The 20501-nt window shown below is 44.9% G+C and overlaps 1 long non-coding RNA gene across 1 annotated transcript; it reads left to right on the forward strand.

Moving 5' to 3' along the window:
• Positions 1-4667: 4667 nt before the first annotated feature.
• Positions 4668-7986, forward strand: LOC102445381 (uncharacterized). Its single transcript, XR_016350565.1, has 2 exons — positions 4668-4719; positions 7706-7986. It is a non-coding gene; the product is annotated as an uncharacterized LOC102445381 (long non-coding RNA).
• The last annotated feature ends 12515 nt before the right edge of the window (positions 7987-20501 follow it).

The following is a 20501-nucleotide window of genomic DNA, read 5'->3' on the forward strand; positions in this document are numbered from 1 at the left end:
GGCTACCTCGGGAACTATTGACCGACCAAGGAACGAACTTTACCTCCCGGTTGCTGCATCAGGTCTGCAACCTCCTGGGTATTCACAAACTACAGACCTCCGTCTACCACCCCCAAACCGACGGGCTGGTAGAGCGGTTCAACCGCACCCTGAAGGGGATGCTGAGAAGATTCCCTCCACCGGACATGAAGCACTGGGACCAGCTCATCCCCTTGCTCTTGATGGCGGTGCGGGAGGTGCCGCAGGCCTCCACTCGATTTTCCCCCTTCGAGCTCCTGTACGGCAGACGACCTCGGGGCGTCCTCGATCTGATTAGAGAGACCTGGGAACGGACCCCCTCCTCCTCGGTCGGGCTTCTGCAGTACGTGCTCCGACTCCAGGAGAGACTCACGCAGGTGGGGGCCTTGGCTCAAGAGAACATACAGGCGGCCCAGCGAACGCAGGAGCGAGGGTATAACCGGGGAGCCCAGGAAAGAGTGTTTGAACCCGGGGATCGGGTGCTGCTGTTACTCCCCTCAGAGGAGTCAAAATTGCTGGCCCGCTGGCAGGGGCCGTATGAGGTCTCCCGACGAGTGGGCCCAGTCACCTATGAGGTTCATCAGCCGGACCGGCGAAGAAAAAAACAAATATACCATGTGAACCTCCTCAAACCTTGGCGGGAGCGAGAAGGCATGGTGGTCGCGCCCTACCCGTCGGAGCCCGGGTTAGGCCCTAGGGTCCCTGACGCCCAGGAGGAGGAGACACCCCAGCTCGCGGACACCCTGTCGCCGAACCAACGGCGCGTAGCCCAGGTGCTTGTCGAAACCTTCGCCAGGACCTTTACCTCGCGGCCGGGCCAAACCGCGGCGATAACGCACACCATCCGAACCCCGCCCGGTCAGGTCGTGCGGGAGGGAAACCGACCTCTTCCCCGACGGATGCGCGACGTCGTGGAACAAGAGGTCCGCACCATGCTGGAGCTGGGAGTGATCGAGCGATCCAGAAGTGAGTGGAGGAGCCCGATCGTGTTGGTCCCTAAGCCGGACGGAAGCATTAGGTTTTGCATTGACTTTCGAAAGGTAAACGCGATATCGAAGTTTGATGCCTATCCGATGCCACGAACGGATGAGCTGCTGGAACGCCTGGGAAAAGCCAAGTTCATAACAACCCTCGACCTGACTAAGGGCTATTGGCAAATCCCGCTGGATCGGGAGTCCCAGGAGAAGACAGCGTTCACCACCCCCTCCGGGCTTTTCCACTTCGTGCGCATGCCATTCGGCCTCCATGGGGCACCCGCCACATTTCAGCGGATGATGGATCGCCTGCTCGCCCCTCATCTGGAATATGCCGCAGCTTATCTGGATGACGTGGTCATCTATGGTCGCGACTGGGAGGACCACATAAACCAAGTGGCGGCCGTGTTACGGACGCTCCGCGACGCCGGTCTCACGGCCAACCCCAAAAAGTGTAAAATCGGCGCACAAGAGACCACCTATTTAGGTTACCATTTGGGGCGCGGCTTAGTCCGGCCCCTGGTGGGGAAGGTAGACGCCATCCGAAATTACCCCATACCAACCACGAAAAGGAAGGTCCGACAATTTCTGGGACTGGCGGGGTATTACCGCCGATTTGTCCCCCAATTTGCTAGCATAGCAGCGCCGCTCACCTCTCTGCTCACGAAAGACAAACCTCAGAGAGTGAGGTGGAACACAGAGTGTGACTCGGCCTTTCAACAACTTAAAGAAGCCCTGTGTAGCGAGCCAGTTTTGCTTAGCCCAGACTTCGATAAACCATTTTGTCTTCAGACAGATGCCTCCGCCACGGGACTGGGCGCCGTACTCTCCCAGGAGGTCGATGGAGAAGAACACCCGGTGGTCTTTATTAGCCGTAAGCTCTTCCCCCGAGAACGCCAGTACGCAGTAATAGAAAGAGAGGCCCTGGCTATCAAATGGGCGGTTGAAGCCCTAAGGTACTACCTGCTCGGGGGCGAGTTTACACTATGGACAGACCATGCCCCGCTAAAGTGGCTACACACTATGCGGGACACCAATAGCCGCCTCATGAGGTGGTATTTAGCCCTTCAACCCTATGTGTTCTCCATACGCCACAGGGCAGGCAAGGCCAACGCCAATGCGGACGCATTGTCCCGCCTGGCCGAGGAGCCGGGATCCAATCCCGAGGTGGGGGACCTGGACTTGCGGGGGAGGGCAAGTAGCAGGGCCGACTGGCCGCCCACTGACCCAGAGGAGGAGGAACCCCTCAGGACGCCCGGGTGGGCGGAGGCGGACCCCACCCCGTCACCTGACCGGAACCCAGTGGGCGGGGCGGGGAGGATAAGAAGACGGCGGGAGAGGGCAGTCAGGGCCCAGCCGCTGGAGGAGCTGGAGGCAGACCCCAAACTCCTGCCCGGGGAGGCCCGGGCTGGGCGGCACCCAGCTGAGTTCCTGGAGGCCGGCCGAAACGCCCCAGCCTGGGGCACGGAGACCTGGCCCAGACCTGCGGCCGGAGCACCCCTGGGTCCCGAGGACGACCCCGATGGGCTGGACCAGCTAGATCCCCGATGGGTGCTGGAACGCCGCGGCCGACCCACCGACGGGACCTCGCAGGACCCCACCCTGGACCCCTGGAGTGGGCCACCCGGACCCCACTAGGATGACTAGGACAGCGCGACAGCCCGACGAGCCCTCAGACGTACAGGTACCCGGGAAGGGGGGGAGAAGAAGGGGCCCAGGGATCGCTCAGGCGGGAGAACCACCACGGCCAGCAAGGCCCGGACTGAGCCAATGGCAGCGACGCGGCTGCGCTCAGGGTCCCTGGGCCGGGGCGCAGTGAGACGGGTGGGCCTGCGCCCCCTCCCCCCCCCCCCCCCCTCGGCCCCGGCCGGGCCGTCCCGGGTTCACTCCGGGAGGAGGACTTGATATGGACACGCCTGGAACTGTGGCCCCGCCTCATAGCGAGATGGGGCTGGGGCTTGTGGAACAGGGCAGGCAGCAGGGAAACCCCCCCCCTCGGGAGATATTTAAGGGGGAGGGTGTGTAACAGGGCAGCTGCCCTGTACTGGCCCCTTAAGAGCCAAACCCCAGCCTGGAGCAGGCCCGGGGAGTTCAGCCCAGCTGGGCGGCGTTGGCCAATTAAGGCCCAGCTGGGAGCTATAAAAGGGCAGGGCTGCTTCAGCCAAGTCAGAGTGAGCCTGGCTGCCGAGGGAGCAGGACACTCTCTGGAGCTAGGGCAGGGCTAGAGAGTCAGGCTGGGCCAGGGCGCTTGGACAGCCAACCAGGCAGCCTGCTAGGCCTGTGGCAAGGCCGTGAGCCTGGCTGCCGAGGGAGCAGGACGCTCTCTGGAGCTAGGGCAGGGCTAGAGAGTCAGGCTGGGCCAGGGCGCTCGGACAGCCAACCGGCCAGCCTGCTAGGCCTGCGGACAGGCCTGCTGGAGAGACACCAATCCCCCGGAAGGGGGGCTCAGAGCGAGTGACTTGGGCACTGCCGGAGGGCAGTGTGGCGAAGAGAGCAACGCGACTAGAAGATTCCAGAGGGGAAACGCCACGTGAGCGGAGGCCGGTGCGGGCGGAATGGACTGATTCCGGGGACAGATGACGGACCCCCGCTACGGTGGTGAGTGACCCCCTCACACTACTGTTTCAACTAATTTGCTCGGTACTGATGTTAGACTTACTGGTCTGTAATTGCCAGGGTTGCCTCTAGAGCCCTTTTGTAATATTGGCATTATGTTAGTTGTCTTCCAGTCCTTGGGTACAGAAGCTGATTTAAAGGATAGGTTACAAACCACAGTTGAGCAATTTCCCATTTGAGTTCTTTGAGCACCCTTGGGTGAATGCCATCCGGTACCTTTGACTTTTTCTCCTCAAGAGCAGATGTAAAGAGGAAGTTCTCTCACTTCCTGGACTAACAGTTGGAGCCTGGAGAACAGTAGTACCCCATGGCTGGGGTGCCCCCAGTCCTGCCCCTTTCATTCCCCCCCTCCCATAGGCCTCCCTGGGAAATGTAACTAATTTAACAGCCCGTGATGTGTTTTTCAGGGCTGTGAATTTGTTAGGGTCATAAGTAGAGTATGTGTGTCTATGTGTACGTGGGCAGTCACTATACACATGCACATATAAGTTACTAGGACACAGTAGATGCCTTTGGCATGGGTGGCTGACAACCAGAAGTACACCATGCTACACAACAGCAGAGAGGAAGGGAAAATTTTTGACAAAACATATCTGCGTGACCCCCATTCTCTTGAACGGATCTTTAATGGCCACATAGGGCAAACAAGACTAAAGTGTTCAATGCCTCATGAGAAAGGACCCTTACAGAGCAAACCCCATGGAACTCCTACTTTTGACTGATGAAAATCTGAGTCAATCCTGCTGGAATTTGAACCTATGCTTCCAGTAAGGAATCCAGGTATTTCAAATCTAATGCTTTGATCACTGAGCCAGCCTAACCAGTTAAATTGTAATTGAACAGAAGTAATTACTATGCAATCATTAATGTTTACACATCCAGGGGCGCTGGGACAATTTGTAGAGTGAAAGTATATACTGAGGGGCATTGAACCAAATTGTAAACCCTATATGTAATTAAATCAATTTCAAGTCAGGGGGTATACGAGCACCCCTAGTTCCATCATCTATGTACAACTCTAAACAAAATGAACAGTGCATTCCAATAATCAGTTGTATTCCTCTTATTCAGCAGATGACTATATCACTGTCATTCCCATTCAAGGTCCCAGGTATGATGCTATTTCCTTTTATATCTATAGAAATTTTGCCTTTGACTTCAAGGGAGGATGATCAAATCATTTAAAACTGTTTAATTCTGTTCAGGTCTGTTAAATGTGCCTATCACAAAATGTAGTATTTCCTCATTTTACCAAATAACCAGATACAGATTTATTTTTCGTTCTTAGCTTTAGCATGTCAGGACTGGGTTCAGCTATGTTTCCCTCAAAGCTTATTTAAAAAAGACAGCTCCAAAAACAGGTTGGATAAATCTTGTTGCAGAGGTACCACTGCTGCATTCATTCTCCTTTTTGCTGCAGCTGTATGGCCTGCACAAAGCCTAATCATCACATACTCTATTTGAAATCTGAAATTTTATATTTGATATGAATAATTTGAATAATCTTTAGTACAATATCTTAGATGTAATATCTAAGTTAAAGTGTGGGGTTTTTTTTTTTAAATAATTTCACATGGTTTGGTCCATGCTTTCTGGACAGTATAAACTTTTTAAGACTGTATAAACTGACCAGTGTTAAACTTTTTTAAAATGAAGAGAGGTTTACACTATTTTTTGAAACACTAGGATACCTGCTTTAAAACTCACTCTTACTAATGCTAACTCTTTGCCTCAGTTTCTTCATTTTATAAAATGAAGGCATTCCCTTACCTTACAGAGATAGTATAATACACCATGTTAATGTTTGTAAAACACTAAGATTTTGAGTAGAAGACGCTAAATAAGTACATAATCTTGATTAATTTTTACTTTTATTTTTTAAACAAAACACTGGTGATTAAGGCTCCAAGCAAAGCTCTTAAGCATGTGGTTCTCTTTCCAATGGGATACTCACATGCTTAATGTTAAAGGTGTATTTAAAAGCTTTGCTGGATTGGCTCCTCATTGGATATTTAACTTCAAACTGCTTATTCAATCAGCATGAAATTGGCATCTGTAGTGCTCATAACACATGCAGTGGCATGTCTGGCAGGTGATGTAGGCAAGGGTAGGCATGGCCTTTCCAAACTGCCCATGCTCTGGCCAGTCAGAATGGCTGGGGCTACAGCACAGCTGCCCAGCCCTCTGCACAGCTGGGGTTATGGTGCAGCTGTCTGGCCTTCTTACCACCTGGGAGGGCTGAGGCCATGGTGCCGCTGCCAGGCTCCCTGGTCACCCAGGAGGGCAGGGGCCACAGTTTAGCTGCCCGGCCCTCTAGCTGGCCAGGAAGGTTCAAGATGAGACATGGCTGCCAACATCTCCGGCTGCCAGGCACGCTGACCCACCGGGAAGGATGGGGCTGTGCACCCACTGTGAATGGGGAGAGTAAAGGGCCTGGGGATGTTCAGAGGCTGGAGGCAATATCCTGGAGTGTGGTCTGGCCTCTCCCATGGAATTGGTTACCTTGGGTGGGGGGAAAGGTTGCGGAAGGGGTGGGAGTCAGATTGCCAGGTGTTCGGTTTTCTACCGAACAGTCTGGTATTTCAGCTCTGTCCGGTAGAAAAATTCAGAAAATACCGCACGTGTGCAATGTCCGGTATTTTCTGAATTCCTGGCTGGGCACCGGACGAAAGCCTGACGGGGGTGGGGAGCGACTGGGAGGCAGGGTCGCGATTGGCGCTGGGAGCACTGCAGGCACATGCAAAAGCCAGGTGGGGTGAGGGCCAGGAGTCACTCCCCCCACCCGGCTTCTGCACGTGACCAGAGGGGGCCACGATTGGCGCTGGGAGCGCCTCCCAGCTTGGGAGTATCTGGTTGCGAGCAGAACCCGAGTGGGTGGAGTGATTCCCAGCTCCAGCCCCTTCCCCGGCTCCACCCGGCTTCTGCTCACAACTAAAGGGAATGCCTGCTGGGGGTGCCGCCCAAAGGACTCCAGCTGTGGCCAGTGGCTGCATTTTCCCCCGCCTCCCCCGCCAGGTCTGCTTCCTGTCCCCCTCTCCTCCCGGCCAGCCCCGTGGCCCCCGGACACCCTTCCCCCCAGCTCTGCTTCCCACCCCCCCTCCTCGCGTCTAGCCCCTGGACCTCCCTCCCACACCAGCTCTGCTTCCCGCTCTGTCACCCTGCTTCATTCCCTCATTTTGCCAGCTCTGATTTTTTTTTCTTTCTCTATTAACTCCCTAACCAGTGATCCTACACCCTTGCTTTCTCTCTCTGTCACTCACTCCAAGACTCCCAGTAAACATTCCATTTGTATTTTTAGACTCTGAAACTGATCATAGTGAAGGCGGTCCATGTAAACTATTTGCTATGTTGTTGTAGTCATATTGGTCCCAGGATATGAGAAGAGCTAGGAAGGTGAGATAATGTCTTTTATTGGATCTACTTTAGTTGGTGAAATAAATAAGCTTTCAAGCTTACACAGATACCTGAATATGAGCTTGCTGTAAACTCAAAAGCTTGTCCCTCTCGCCAACAGAAATCTTGTTCAACAAAAGATATTACTCATTTACATTGTCTCTGTCATATAAGCTATTGTCAGGGATCATTACTTTCACTGGCTTCAATGAAGTTATTACTGCAATGAATTTGGCCTATTACTGGTCCGTTCCAGTTGTAATTATTTACCTGTTTCCAGTGCTTAATCTGTGCCAGGGTTTGCCAAGGCTGAGTCCCAGCTCTTCTCAGCTTAGCAGTTTATACCCTGACACCTCTGGACTTGCCATATCACTTATGAATGTAAAACAGTTGCTTGAACCCAACAAGTTTTCATCACAAGTTAAGCACTGCTTGTTTCTTATACTAATTACCAAATGATATTCACTCCACCTACTCCCATTACTTATTGAAGTGTTTTTCTTTGTCGCACTGAGAGTGAATTAATATTTTTGGCAAAAGTTTGATCATTATTTTAAGGTATTGGTGGTAATTTGTACTGATTGTCTCTTCATAAAATGTAGGCTTCCTTTGATATTTATTGAAACACAACAACTAAGTTAAAGAGAAAATAACCTATTTACACTTAGGGGAAAGTCACAGGAGTCCATTTTCTCTGTATGCAGAGACACGCTGTGGAATTGTTTACCAGAAGTGCAAGTTTGAAGGAGACTCAGAAGAAGAGGTCGTTACTGATTAAGCAACAGAGCGAAAAAAAACAAATCCTCTAATGACTGTGTTCAGACTGAAGACTGAATAGGAACTGCACTGCCCACACGGCAATTGACTCACAAGATAAAAACTTCACAAGAGATTCCAAAAAAGATGCAGAGCAAGCAGCAAACAGGAATGATAAAAGCAACAAATTAGCCTCTGATGTATTGCTAATAAAGTCAGTGGAATTTCATCAGAGTTGAATTAAATCTAGAATCTCTTTTTGGCAACTCAAAATAAATATCGCTAATGTTCTTAGAGGAAACACCAAAAGATCAAGATCTCTCCTACTGAACTGACCTGATGCACATTGGTTGACACATTGTTTTTAACCTTTATATTTAGGGGTGTCTTCTGATGTCTCCCTTTTTTCTTCTTGTTTACATTTCCCTTTACAACTACCCTCAATGGCTCCATGCCCTAGCAATTCTCCCTCTGCCTGAAGTGGGATGGACATGGCTTACTCCATGGCTTCTCAACACCATTCTGTGTTGACCAGGGTGGGGGTTGTTCTAGACTGATGCATACTCAGTGTCTCTCCACCCACTGGCCCAAGGGTTGAGCAAAGGCCAGTCCTCTTGGACTCTGTAACTGGGGTGGAGAGTGGCGTTAACCCCACTACTTTATCCCTGGCCACCTTTTTTTACTCCACTTGTTTGAACAACTGCAGTATGGTGTCTCACCTTTAGCCCAGAGAGTGTCTACTTTGTTTAACCACTGCACAAGTCACCTGGAATGTAGTGCTACCAAGGGGCAATACATGTACTCTACCACTGCAGGTAATTACAATTTCCAGCCTCTTTTGTCTAAGCAAAGAAATCTGCCTGTTGCTGACAATGCAGTTGAACTCCAGTGTATCCTGAACTTAGCTTAACTACAAGCCAATAAAAGGGCATTCCACATTCATTCCTGTATGACTGTAGTTTCTGAAAGAACACTGAACGTGGTTTGTGCTTATATACAAATTGTTAGATCAGCAATGGTTAACTTTCTCACTGCAGACAAAACTTTTCAGAGAGCCTAGTAACAAGAAATCTTATTTAGTTTGATTCTTGTATCTCCCGGTTTGCTGCCTAATGTTGCTTCTTTTGCATATTTGCATAGCTATACCTGTTAGTATGGCATTCATGACAAAGCAATAGGTCTACAGCACTTCACAAACAGTACATCCCCATTTACAAGTACAGCTGAGAAGCAGTCTGTAAAGTGCCTGTTCTGTGAAGTTTGTGATATGAAACTAGTGAACTGGAGAAGATTGCAGAACTGGGATGAAAATTTTAGGAGAGCCAGTTAAACATTTCAGTAGAGCTTTGTCAGCAATGCAGAGCTATATTTGAATCAAAAGAATATAGTTTAATGGAAAAAATAGAATACAGTTTTATATTCTGTTAACATGAATAAATTCCCTTTAATGTGTACCATGTTACTGACAATGTTTCCATTTCTCCAGTTAATTTTTGGGTAGAGTTTCCCCACATATTGTTTAAAGAAAAGTAAACTCATTTGTAGGTATCATACAGATACAATCAAATTGTAAAACTTTTATGGAATATTTTAAATTCTAAGGGCAATTTACTAACTAAATTTCAGTCCATTAATGCTTCCTTATTTGTATCTCAGTAAGAAAGCACCCTAATTTATTACAATCTGTTACATTTCTTATTTGTTTTAAATAAAGAGAGGTTCTGACTTCCCCTCCCCCAAAATAAGTTACCCTGATGGAAAATGAAGGGTTATCCTTCTCCGCTCACGTGGTCTTTAAATTACAGGTGTCTCTGTATTTAATCTGTTTTAAACATGAAATGTCAAAAATAGAAATACCACAGAACACCTGTCATAACAGCGGCTTACTGTACCATTTTCAGTTAAAAGGATGTGTTGTCTTTTTTTAATCTACAAATGATACAAAAAAAGTTGCACATAAAGTGCATCTCTGCTGAACTCATGATGGCTTCACTCTTGTGTGATATTTATCTCCAGGAGTGAAGAGACTCACTAAGCTATGAGCAGCAAAGCCGCAACAAAGTTAACAGGGTTTGGTTAAGTTAGCTGGATAAGTTAGCTGTCTAAGACCTAATCTATCGTGTATGGCTCAGGTTTCCCATCATCAGTGCATATAGGGAAGAAAAGGTCTTTCACTGTATTTTGCTTTGAGTATAAGGCTGTGTATGCTTCCAATTTTAAAGGAACGTGAAGTTTCTGCATTATTTTAGGCCACAAAGTTTAGTGTGAGAGGAAGTGTTTTGAAATCATATGATACAAGATAATGATACAGGAAGTTACTTGTGGTATCTTTTAGTGTTGAAAAAAATCTCTTCATAGAATTTGTTTTCATACTTAGGAGACACCTGGTGACTTAAGAAGTCTTTGAGGAGGCCCCTTCAGTGGTGTCTTTTAAAGGTGTTGCATCTCTAGCAAAAAGCATAGTGCATAATTTTTAGGTTTTTGACGGCATAGAATTAGGGTATGTCTACACTGCAGAGTTTTTCTGGAAAAACTGCCATTTTTCCAGAAAACCTACACTTACATCACATTGCTATTGTGTTCTTTTGACAAAGTCGAAAGAATGGAGTTGATAAACCTCTTTCCACGAGGAAGAAGCCTTTCACGTGTGTGAATGTGGAAGTGGGTTTTTTTTTTTTTCCCCCAAAAGAAGAGGCCTCCAGGAAAAAGCAAAAGTGACCTGGTAGCCACTCCATTCACAGTAATTACAATTGAAATGTGAGAGAGCATCCACATTGATTGGACGCTATCTTTTGAAAAAAGCACATTACTTTTTCATTGCGCTTTTGCTATGTTGGACGCTCTTTTGAAAAAAGTTTTTCCGGAAGATCTCTTCTGGAAAAGCTGGTTCCAAAAAAAGCTTGCAGTCTAGACCTAGCCTTAGCAAAATCTAGAGCATTCATAACTGTGCTACTGTCATACTTCTGCAAAAATACCCTGATTCAGGACAGCATCTCTATTATAGACAGTACTTGATTACATACATCAGGTTAATTTAAGTCGGGGGGGGGGGGGGGAACGTCTTTTGCGTCGAGGCTACTGACCCACAGAAAAATCAGTCAGGGACTGCACACAAGTGAAAAGCATAAAAACCCAAAAAAGGTGGCCCCTGACTGAGAAGTAGAGAGATTCCCTACATTCCCCTTACACACCAGAGCCTAGCAGGGAGCCCAGTCTAGTAGATCTTGTATGCTCCAGCCCCGTGGTGGGACAGGAAAGGAGCTGGAGCACCAGTGCAGGCTTCCCAGTGCTGGGGCAGCTCTGAGCCTCGGCATCTGGGCCTGAGGTTCCTCACCCCTGATTTAAGTCAATGTTAAGTACAAAATTAAATGCTGTCCTGAATTGAGACCAAACAATAGAATGCTTATGAATAGCGCAGAGCAATGTTGTCTAGGGGTATGTCTACACTACAGCGTTATTTTGAAATATCTGATTTTGAAATAACGCATCTACACACAAAATGCATTTAGAAATAGTGTTTTTCTATTTCGAAATAGCGCGTCCACATTGAGTGGATGCTGAATTGCATTTAAGGCTGGTTGGAACCGGTTCCGGCAAGGCATCAGGTCAGATATTGCCTTGTGGCCAAGGCAGCCAGCAGGGCACTCTGGGAAAGGCTAGATACCCCCTATTTCAAAATAAGCATCTACACAGCGCTTATTTCGAAATAGCAATTTCGAAATTGGCACTATTCCGCATGGAATGAGGTTTACCAATTTCGAAATAAGCCCTCTGCCATTTTGAATTAATTTCGAAATAATGGAATGGCTGTGTAGACGCTAGGAAAATTATTTCGAAATAAGTTTGCTGTGTAGACATACCCTAATAGACTAATTTAGAAGCAGGAGCCAGGAATTCTTAGGTAATACCAACTCTGTCGCTGATTTGTTGCCTGTTCTTCAATGTTAACTGCCCCATGGATACAGTTAATCTCTAGGGCTGAATTTGGCCCAGGTTGTCATGGGTACATATGATTGGATTATATGCCATGCTCAAATCAGCCACTTTGAGAATGAGATAATATTGTAATTTGAATCTTTACATTTGATTATCATAGTTATCAATTAATAGTGCACCATGTAATTAAAATAAAGAACTACTGCTAAGTAACAGGGCTATGTCATTACTGTATGTACTTCACCTAATATTTTTAACAAGATACTAAAGAATAACCCATATTATTTTACTAGGGACCCCATGCTGGGGTGGGTGCAGGGATGCGACTGCTAAGTAGGAGCTTAGGAGTTAATGGAAAGGCCTCCAATAGCTTCAAGGTGTATAAAGGAACACAGCTCTATGCCCCCCCCCCTTAAAATGGTGCAGCATATGGTCTCTTCTATGATACGACTTACTCTTCTTTCATGTCTTTATACATTTTAAACCCATGCCCACAAATAATTCAAAAAATCAGCTTTTAATGTGAGTCTGAGATAGGGATGTAAAATGTTAAACAGTTAACTGGTTACCCAGTAAGCATTAGCTATACCAGCATGCTTACCAGGTAACTGGTTAACCAGAGGGGCCAGAACACATTCCAGTCTGTAGGGCCAGAGCAGCCCATAATGCAGCTGGGCCAGAGCAGCTCCAGCCAGCTGCCACGTGGCAGGGCTGAAGAAGCCCTCCACTGGTGGCTGGTGGTTAAACAGTTAAATAGTTTGACCAGTTAATTATTTTAGTGGGTTTTTAACATCCCTAGTCTGAAGAAGCATCCTTTCCAGTTTGGTATTAGTGCAGCACTTTCTCATCTACCAGAGAGCTCTTTCTACCAAATTATCATTTTTGATAAATGCAAAGTAATACACATTGGAAAACATAATTTCAACTATAAGTATAAAATTATGGGGTCAAAATTAGCAGTTACTACTCAAGAAAGAGATCTTGGAGTCATTGTTGATAGTTATTTGAAAACATACTCTGTGTGGCAGCAGTTAAAAAGTGAACAGAATGTTGGGAATCATTTAGGAGAGGATAGAGAATAAGACAAAATATCATATTGTCTCTATGTAAATTTATGGTATGCTCATGTTTTGAAAACTACATGTAGATGTGGTCATTTCAGCTAAAAAAAACCCCCCAAAACCCTGGAATTGGAAAGGGTTCAGAAAAGGACAATAAAAATTATTAAAATATGCCATAAGGAGAGATTAACAAGACTGGTATTTTTCATCTTAAATAAGTGTTGATTAAGGGGGGGATATGATAGAGATTTATGAAACCATAATTTGTGTGGAGAAAATAAGAAAATATTTATTTATTCCTTGACGTAACACAAGAACTGGGGGTCACCAAATAAAATTAATAGGCAGCAGGTTTAAAACAAACAAATGGATGTATTTTTCACACATCACAAAATCAAACTGTGGAACTCCTTGACAGAGAATGTTGTGAAGACCAAGAATAAAATAGGTCTATCAATGTCTGTTAGACAGGATGTGTAGAAATGGTGTGTCTAGCCTCTGTTTGCAGGAAACTGAAATAGGTGACAGACAATGGATCACTTGATGATTATCTGTTTTGTTTTGTTTTTTCATTCCGTCTGAAGAACCAGGCATTGATTTCCATCAGAAGACAGGATACTGGCTGAGATGGACTTTATATAAATCTGTAGAAGCTACACTAAGCTGGATGCTGGATCATTCTTTGCTTTGTTAAATTACAGCTGCTCTGTGGCATCCATTCCTCTGAACATATTGTATTTTGCTGATTTGTTTCACAATCTAAACCATACTTTTACACACAGGCTTTTAGTACTGAATACACATGTATATAATTTAGTACAGAAATCCTGTATTTACAGGTGTTTTTGTGTATGTTTGTACACACACATACTCTCTTCATTGTTTGCAAAATTCTGTAATGTATGACTAGACAAACTCTTCAACAATTTAAGAGTCAAAGGCCATGCAATATAACTTACACAAGTTATGTCTGGATTTGCAACAAGGTTTTAGCTTTGGCTTATGAGTTTGCTGACGTGAGGCATATCTCATCTTTAATTAGTCAATATACAAAGATACAGAATCTGGTTGTTCTTGATCCTTACCTAACATGGGTATACAGTGGGGAGAAAGCGTACAAGTCGATGTTTCCCTCCACTGTAAAGCCTGTGTAAATGGCAGGCATAATTGTAATCCCTATCTTCCAAGCAAAGAGGAGCTGGGGATGAACCATGCTCTCCCCTTGACACAAGTTTTCAGAGTGGAAATTGTGCAGTAAGGAGAATAAGCTACATCTCAAAAGGGGTGAAACAGAGGCCACAATTCCCCGTTTGTTGCTCTGTGCCACTTCTAACGCTATGATCTGTCTACATCGCACAGCTGAGCAAATAGAAAATATTGAGATGGTACAAAATGCAGAGCTATTTCAGTGGAGGTTTATTACCTCTGTATACAGCAAACTAGACCAGGTATATCAAGTTCTTGCAGTTTTGCAAGCATTTTAATAATGCATTTGGATAAAATACATTGGTAGAATGCATTAATGTTTAAATTAAAAAAAGTCCCTGGAGATCCACTAGTTCTAAAGGAAGTGCCATGCAAGATTGTTAGAATGTTTGTTTTTTCAGTCTCTGCAAGGATTTCATCATCACAAAGTAGCTCCCAAAACCACAGCAGCTGTGTTGTAATATTTTTTGCTGTTTATCCCTCAGATAAACAGGGAGCCAAGTTCTGCCCTGACTCTCACCCAGAGAGAACACAAAGGCGTTGAATTTGCACAGATTTTGGGGATTCACTGTAGATACAGGGCCATTTATACAAAGACCTAAGGATTCTGCTCTTCTCTAAAGCCATTAGCAATGTGGCTTTATTAGAGTTATTCCCAGCCTCCAAAACAAATCTGAGCTGCAAAACAAATCTGAACTGTCTACACTGGCCCTTTCGCACAAAAGCTTTTGCGCAAAAGGACTCTTGCCTGAACAGGAGCAGCATAGTATTTCCGCAAGAAGCACTGATTTCTTACATGAGATCATCAGTGTTCTTGCGGAAATTCAAGCAGCCAGTGTAGACAGCTGGCAAGTTTTTCAACAAAAGCAGCTGCTTTTGCGGAAAAACTTGCCAGTCTAGACACAGCCAAGAATCCTTTCTTACTTGCTCATCATACACAATGCAATTGCATGCTTTTTATTACTGAGGAGTCCTCTAGGATTTCCCCTTTCCCCATTCCCCACCCCCCTATGTCTCTACATACAACTCTTCTCTGTTGCATGTACAAGAACATAAGAATACCCATTCTGAATCAGATAAAAGGTCCATCTATTACAGTATCCTGTTTTCCAACACTGGCCAATGCCAGGTGCCCTAGCAGAAATGAACAGAACAGGTAGTGATCCATTCCCTGTCACCCATTCCCAGCTGCTGACAAAGGTTATGGACACCATTCCTGACTATGCTGGTTAATAGTCATTGATGTATCTATCTTCTGTGAATTTATTTAGCTCTGTTTTAGACCCTGTTAAAGTCTTGGCCTTCAAAACATCCTCTGGCAAGGAGTTCCATAGGTTGACTATAAGTTGTGTGTAGAAATACTTTCTTTTTGTTTTAAACCTGCTATCTATTAATTTTATTTGGTGATGCCTAGTTTTTATGTTATGAGAACAAGTAAATATTTCCTTATTTACGTCCTCCATACCAGTCATGATTTTATAGACCTCTATCATATCCTCCTTTAGTCATCTCTTTCCAAGCTGAAAACTCCCAGTTTTATTAATCTTGCTTCATATAGCAGCAGTTCCATACTCCTAATCATTTTTGTTGCCCTTTTCAGAACTTTTTCAAATGCAAAAGTATCTTTTTTGAGATGAGGCAACCACATCTACACACACTATTCAAGATGTGGGCGAACTATGGATTTATATAGAGGCAATAAAACATTCTCTGTCTTATTCTCTATCCCTTTTTAATGATTCCTAACATTCTGTTTGTTTGTTTGACTTCTGCTGCATATTGAGTGAATGTTTTCAGAGTACTATCCACAATGGTTCCAAGATCTTGCTAACAGCTAACTTAGTCCCCATCATTTTATATGTATAGTTGGGATTATGTTCTCCAATATGCATTACTTGCATTTAGCCACATTAAAATTAATCTACCATTTTGTTGCCCACTCATCGGCTACGTCTACACTGGCATGATTTTCTGAAAATGCTTTTAATGGAAAAGTTTTCCGTTAAAAGCATTTTCGGAAAAGCACGTCTAGATTGGCAGGATGCTTTTCCGCAAAAGCACTTTTTGCGGAAAAGAGTTCGTGGCCAATCTAGACGCGGTTTTCCGCAAAAAAGCCCCGATCGCCATTTTCACAATCGGGGCTTTTTTGCGGCAAACAGTACTGTGCTGTCTACACTGGTCCTTCTGCGCAAAAGTCTTTCGGAAAAAGACTTTTGCCCGAACGGGAGCAGCATAGTATTTCCGGAAAAGCACTGATGATCTTACATGAGATCGTCAGTGCTTTTCCGGAAATTCAAGCGGCCAGTGTAGACAGCTGGCTAGTTTTTCCGCAAAAGCAGATGATTTTGCGGAAAAACTTGCCAGTCTAGACACAGCCATCTAATTTTATGAAATCCTTTTGAAGCTCTTCACAGTTTGCTTTGGACTTAACAATCTTGATCAGTTTAGTATCATTTGCAGATTTTGCCATCTCACTGTTTACCCCTTTCTCCAGATCATTTATGTTGAATATGGTGAATAGGATTAGTCCCAATATGGACCCTTGGGGGACATCACTGGTTACCTCTCTCCTGTCTGAAAACTGATCATTTATTTCTACCCTTTGTTTCCTATCTTTTAACTAGTTATCATTCCATGAAAGGACCTTCCCTCTTATCCCATGACAGTTTAAACACTGTAGAATGGACATAGTAGATGTGTTCATAAGATCCCTGTAGAGTGTGCTGCTCCACATGTCACCCAAATAGTCTCTGACAAGAAACATTTTATCACAGATTTTTTCCTTGTAACACTGCTTTGCTCTGCCACTACTCCAGTAAGCTCGCTCGTGCAATAGCTCAGTACTACCACAGTATAGAGTATGGGGTGTTTAGTATCTCACTATAGCTTTTACAAGAAAAATGGGTATGGATTTTCTTCAGATAGTTCTGATCTTTGGAGGATACATATAAAGCAGGTCTTTTCAGTAGTTTACTGTGTGAGTGTCCCTAATAATAATACCCGTATTTCCAAAGAATCCTCTATATACAGAGCATTTGAAACATCTGTATAAGCTATTTTCATTAGACAGGGTTGGACATTCCTTTTTACTCTGAAAAGCTGCCATGAATCTAGTTATAGCATTAAAGGGTCTCTCAATATCTCCAGTAAAATCTAGTGATATTAATAAAGTGACAGAGGCAATGAATAGTAATACCTTTTAGACTGTTCTTTAGGAGCACAGCTCTAGTTATTAGATACAATTGCACTTTCATTCTAATTAGAAGAAATGTTTCTGTCCAATTTGAAAATATACTGGATTTTAATATTCATGGAGGCCAGTTTCTGTTCAGTTACTGTGCTGAAAGGAGAAGGTGCAGCCTCAGGCCTGGAGTCGTCATGCAGACATTGAACAAAAGCACACAGCTGATCATATTGCACAGTCTTTTTTTTTTTTTTAAATGAAGCTGCTCAACAAGTTTTATTCAATATGAAGAAAGAGAAAGGAAATGTCTGAGAGAATGGGAGAAACATGGAAGCTCTTTGTGGCAAAAGAAAGATAACAGAGAAAATAAGCGTAGAGTTGGGGGAAAGGATGTAGCAATTAGAGAAACAGTATGTGCCACCCTTTTGACATTCATTCTGCCTTCTCTTTTCTTGTGCAAGCTATTGCACTCTCCCAAATATCAGCTGAATGAAGAGATTTTTCTGAGTACTGTTTATGCTGATGAATCATTTGCCTGGTAGTTTAAACATTTGGAACATCTGTCTGTACTTGAGACCATGTCCCAACATTCACACTCAACATTTACCCATTTGACAGAGCACTCAGCTTCTTAGCCACCCATGCATGAGCAAGAATGAGGGGGAAGAAAGGCTCTGGGCCTGCATGAGCAGGAAGCATGGGAATTTATTTCCTTAGCCCCTTCCAGTGCAGGTGGTAATGGCGTTATTACAGATTTACATCAGTGGTGGTGAGAGCCAAGTTTATCATCTGAAGAAGTGGGCTGTGCCCACGAAAGCTCATGATACCATCTATATGTTTTGTTAATCTATAAAGTGCTACCAGACCATTTGTTGTTTTTTAAGTTTATTAAGAATGTTTATGATAGTAGCCTGCACCATGTGTTAGGTGCTGTACAAACACTTAGAAGACACAACCCACCAAAGAGAAAAAGTAGCAAAGTATGGAATTCTGCCCGTATTAGGACACAGTATTATACAAGCACCTGTGCTCCCCAGCCCACTCTCAAGATATCTGGGTAAGATTCCAGCCTAGTGCTCTTTTGAGTGCTGGGTTGAGGAAGCAGCAAGTGCACCCACTGATAGTCTAGTCTCAGGGGCATGGCCGGGCTCCCAGCACTGTGCACATACTCTAGTCGGCAGCTTGCTCTCAGGGGGTGGCAACGCATGCTGCTCCTTTTAGGAATAGCAGTAAGATGTGTGTTCTCATATCCTCTGAGCAACCCTGCTCTGTGTGAGGGACTCATCAGGACTCAGTCACTGCTCTGCTTCCCCCTGCGGCCTAGACTGACACAGGCTACGTCTAGACTGCACTCTAAAATTGAGAAAAGATACCTATGCAATTTTTGATTTAATTTCAAAAGAGTCTATTTCAAAATTTGGTACATCTACGCAGCGCCGCATTTTGAAATAAAGTGCTCTTTCGAGCCATCCCTTATTCCTCGTAGAACGAGGTTTACAGGGATGGCAAAAGAGGGCATCCATTATTTAAAAAAAATTGAAATAGTGGACGCGTTCCTTGGACACAGCGTTGCTATTTCCAGATACTTCTGGTATCCCGAAATAGCAATATAGTCTAGATGTACCCACAGTCAGGATTTTGCCCAAGCACCAGAAAATGGACAGTAGAAGACAAACACACCTTTGAAATCATAAATTTAAAAATAAGGACACACTTGTTATTTAAACCAGAAATATAGCACAGATTTATCTCCTCAGGAGGCAACCATACTAGGGTTGTTACTGCTTGTGCACCAATATATTTGTGAAAAAGACAAAATCTTTTCATTGTATCCTGTGTCATGTTTTACAAAATGGAACTAACACAATATACACACGAAAGGGTGTGGACACACCACATAAAAAGAGAGTACACTAACCCATGTGAAATATTACACAATAACCGCACATATTGCTAAATGCTGTAGGAAGTTATTTGCAAGAAACTTGCATGGTCCTGCTCCCACTGATGTCAGTAGCAAAATTCCCATTAACTTAAACGCAAGCAAGACTGGATCCTAAATGAGTAGTCTACTTTCTCCATGAAGCGCTGTGTTTCTGCACACTGAAAAGCAACCACATCACTCTCTATCTATCTGCTATATCTAGAGATCTTCCGGAAAAACTTTTTTCAAAAGAGAGTGTCTACACAGCAAAAGCACAATGAAAAAGCAATGTGCTTTTTCAAAAGGTAGCGTCCACATTTATTGGATGCTATCTCGCATTTAAGTTGTGATTACTGTGGATGGAGTGGCCACTAGGACACCTATGCTTTTTCCTGGAGGCCTCTTCTTTTAAAAAAAACTCCTCTTCCCTATCCACACATACCTTTTTCTAAAACAGCTCAAAAGAGATATAGCACTGTCAGAAAAACCCCAGAGTTCTTTTGACTTTCCGTCAAAAGAACACAGTTGCAGTGTGGACATAAGTGTAGTTTTTCCATCAAAACTCTTCAGTGTAGACATACCCTCTTAGGCTTTGTCTACACTGCCAGCTTTTACTGGCAGAGTGTATGCAAATGAAGCACTGATTAGCATTTTGTCGGGCTTCATTTGCATAATCTATCTGAGCTGTTTTTGTGCAAAAACTCCTTGCGCAAAAACGGCTTAAATAGATTATGCAAATGAAGTGTGACAAAATGTTAATCGGTGCTTTATTTGCATACTCTCTGCTGGCAAAAGCCAGCAATGTAGACATAGCCTCTGATTGTGTCTGTCTGCACGTCCTTTGTTCATTAACTCCTACTAAATGGTAAAAGCTAGGTCAGTGGTCTTGAACCTTTTTAACCACAAGATCACTTTTTCAATTTAAGTGCAATGTAAGATCTACCTCAAACCCAAATACTTTTGCCCCACTTCCTTCCCCCCCTTCTCTGAGGCCCTGCCCCAGTTCCACCCCTTTTCTGAGGCCACACCCTGCTCACTCCATCTCACTTTCTCCCCGAATTTCATTCACTTTCACCAGGCTGGGGTAGGAGGTTAGGGTCCAAGCTCTGGTCTTGGGCCAGGGGTTCAGAGTGTGGAAGAGGACTCCCTGAAATTAGGGAGGTAGGGAGCATTCTAGTGGCTTAGGGGATAGGACATTTGCCTGTGGAGTGCAGGGTTGTGGACTCAAGTCCCTCCACTCCCCCTGCCCATCCTGGGAGTGGCTAGACAGCCCACACAGGCTGCCCCAGGGATGGAGCTGGCTCCCTTATTAGGAAGGCAGGATAAGGGCCCACTGAAGGTACGGTGGGGTGTGATCTGAAGTGTCTTATGGAATAGGGCATTTGCCTGGGGAATACAGGGTGGTGGGTTCAAAGCCTGTCCCCACTAGGCAG

The sequence above is a fragment of the Pelodiscus sinensis genome, chromosome 13, assembly GCF_052426305.1.
Source record: "Pelodiscus sinensis isolate ZL-2025 chromosome 13, ASM5242630v1, whole genome shotgun sequence".
In the NCBI taxonomy this organism is placed as follows: domain Eukaryota; kingdom Metazoa; phylum Chordata; order Testudines; family Trionychidae; genus Pelodiscus; species Pelodiscus sinensis.